This window comes from Rhinopithecus roxellana, chromosome 8, assembly GCF_007565055.1.
Source record: "Rhinopithecus roxellana isolate Shanxi Qingling chromosome 8, ASM756505v1, whole genome shotgun sequence".
NCBI lineage: Eukaryota > Metazoa > Chordata > Mammalia > Primates > Cercopithecidae > Rhinopithecus > Rhinopithecus roxellana.
The window spans coordinates 72660265-72663441 of NC_044556.1; the positions used below are offsets into that span (position 1 = coordinate 72660265).

At 47.2% G+C, this 3177-nt stretch overlaps 1 pseudogene; it reads left to right on the forward strand.

Annotated features, from left to right (window-relative positions):
• Positions 1-862: 862 nt before the first annotated feature.
• Positions 863-2382, forward strand: LOC104679525 (annotated as a pseudogene).
• Positions 2383-3177: the final 795 nt, after the last annotated feature.

Sequence of the window (3177 nt, forward strand, 5' to 3'; positions counted from 1 at the left end):
GGTTTCACCATGTTAGCCAGGATGGTCTCGATCTCCCGACCTTGCGATCCACCCGCCTTGGCCTCCTAAAGTGCTGGGATTACAGGTGTGAGCCACCGTGCCTGGCTTCTTTTTTTTTTTTTTTTTTTTTTTATTAATTGAGACAAGATCTTGCTCTGTTGCCCAGGCTGGAGTGTAGTGCAGTGGCACAATCTCAGCTCACTGCAACCTTCACCTCCCAGGTTCAAGCAATTCTCCTGCCTCAGCCTCCCGAGTAACTGGGACTATAGGCACATGCCAGCACACTCGGCTAATTTTTATATTTTTAGTAGAGACAGGGTTTTGCCCTGTTGGCCAGGCTGGTCTCGAACTCCTGACCTCAAGCAGTCTACCTGCCTTGGCCTCCCGAAATGCTGGGACTACAGGCCTGAGCCACCGTGTCTGGCCAAATGTATCTTAAATCTCACAACCTCTCTACATCCCCACCATTGCCGTGATCCAATCCACCATCACAACTCACCTGCCTGAACCCATGTAGTAGTTTCTTACCTTCCCAAATCTAGCCTGCTTCTCTCCACTTTGTTCTTCACACTGCAGTCAAAATGATCCTTATTTGGAAATTAGCTGGGCGTGGTGGTGGGTGCCTCTAATCCCTGCTACTCAGGAGGCTGAGGCAGGAGAATCACTGGAGCCCGGGAGGTGGAGGCTGCAGTGAGCCGAGATCGCACCATTGCCCTCCAGTCTGAGTGACAGAGCAAGACTCCGTCTCAAAAAAAAAAAAAAAAAAAAAAAAAAAAAGCCCTTTCTGTGCGGTCATGCCAAGCCAGGGCCTGATCCTGGAACCAGGCTACAGACCCTCAGCTTTGCCCACCACCTCCTGACCATGGACCCCCACAAAGTGAATGAACTTCGGGCCTTTGTGAAAGTGTGTGCAGGATCCGAGTGTTCTGCACACCAAGGAAATGCACTTCCTGAGGGAGTGGGTGGAGAGCATGCGGGGTAAAGTACCACCTGCTACTCAGAAAGCTAAATTCGAAGAAAATACCTACGAAGAAAAACCTGATAGTAAGAAGGTGGAGGAAGACTTAAAGGCAGATGAACCATCAAGTGAGGAAAGTGATCTAGAAATTGATAATGAAGGTGTGATTGAACCAGACACTGATGCCCATCAAGAAATGGGAGATGAAAATGCAGAGATAACAGAGATGATGAATCAGGCAAATGATAAGAAGTGGCTGCTATTGAGCCCTAAATGATGGTAAACTGCAGAAAGCCACTGACTTATTCACAGATGCCATCAAGCTGAATCCTTGCTTGGCCATTTTGTAGGCCAAGAGGGCCAGTGTCTTCGTCAAATTACAGAAGCCAAATGCTGCCATCCGAGACTGTGACAGAGCCATAGAAATAAATCCTGATTCAGCTCAGCCTGACAAGTGGTGAGGGAAAGCACACAGACTTCTTTTCTTTTTTTTTCTTTCCTTTTCCTTCCTTCCTTCCTTCCTTCCTTCCTTCCTTCCTTCCTTCCTTCCTTCCTTCCTTCCTTCCTTCCTTCCTTCCTTCCTTCCTTCCTTCCTTTCTTAGAGGGAATCTCACTCTGTTACCCAGGTTGGAGTGCAGTGGCACAATCTTGGCTCACTGCAAGCTCCGCCTCCTGGTTCACGCCATTCTCTTGCCTCAGCCTCCTGAGTAGCTGGGACAACAGGCGCCCGCCACCATGCCCGGCTAATTTTTTGTATCTTTAGTAGAGACGGGGTTTCACCGTGTTAGCCAGGATAGTCTCGATCTCCTGACTTTGTGATCCGTTCACCTCAGCCTCCCAAAGTGCTAGGATTACACGTGTGAGCCACCGCACCCTGCTGGGAAGCACACAGACTTCTAGGCCACTGGGAAGAAGCAGCCCATGATCTTGCCCTTGACTGTAAATTGAATTATAATGAAGATGCTAGTGCAATGCTAAAAGAAGTTCAACCTAGGGCACGGACAATTGCCGAACATTGGAGAAAGTATGAGCGAAAATGGAAAGAGCGAGAGATCGAAGAAAGAATAGAAAGAGTTAAGAAGGCTTGAGAAGAGCATGAGAGAGCCCAGAGGGAGGAAGAAGCCAGACGATGGTCAGGAGCTCAGTATGGCTCTTTTCCAGGTGGCTTTCCTGGGGGAATGCCTGGTAATTTTACCAGAGGAATGCCTGGAATGGGAGGGGGCATGCCTGGAATGGCCAGAATGCCTGGACTCAATGAAATTCTTGGTGATCCAGAGGTTCTTGCAACCATGCAGGATCCAGAAGTTATGGTGGCCTTTCAGGATGTGGCTCAGCATCCAGCAAATATGTCACAATACCAGAGCAACCCAAAGGTTATGAATCTTATCAGTAAATTGTCAGCCAAATATGGAGGTCAAACATAATGCCCTTCTGATAAATAAAGCCCTTGCTGAAAGGAAAGCAACCTAGATCACCTTATGGATGTCGCAACAATACAAACCAGTGTACCTCTGACCTTCTCATCAAGAGAGCTGGGATGCTTTGAAGATAATCCCTACCCCTCTTCCCCAAATGCAGCTGAAGCATTTTACAGTGGTTTGCCATTAGGGTATTCATTCAGATAATGTTTTCCTACTAGGAATTACAAACTTTAAGCACTCAAAAAAAAAAAAAAAAAAAAAGATCTTTGTTTGGGACACCTGAATGAATTTTCCTTGCTCTTAAGACCAAGACAAAAATCCTTAACACGAGCAAACCCTGTGAGATTCGGCCCTTGTCTAACCTCTCAAAATCCCTGCTGTCCTCCCCTGGATTTCTGCTCTGCACTCCACTGTGACTGTTCCTGGACTGCACTGAGCTCCTCCCCACAGAGGGATGTGCACACATGGTCACTATTCTTGGGAAGTCTCCTCTGTCCCCTGTCTTTCACCAAGCTAATTTTCATACATTCTTCAGATCTTAGCTCAACCAAGGAAACCCTTCCTGACTCTCCCTCACCTTCTTTGTAAGGTCTTCTGTAATATACTGTTGCTGCTCCATGTGCTTTTAAATCCCAGCCTATCTCTGTCTTTAATTGCACATCATCCATGAGACTATTTGATTAGTGTCTCCCTTACAAGACTGAAAGCTCCAGGTCAGCAGGAACCACACGTCTGTGATGTCCCTTGCACCATGCAGAGGCATTCTGTAAATATCTATTGCTTATGGAATGAGTGAAC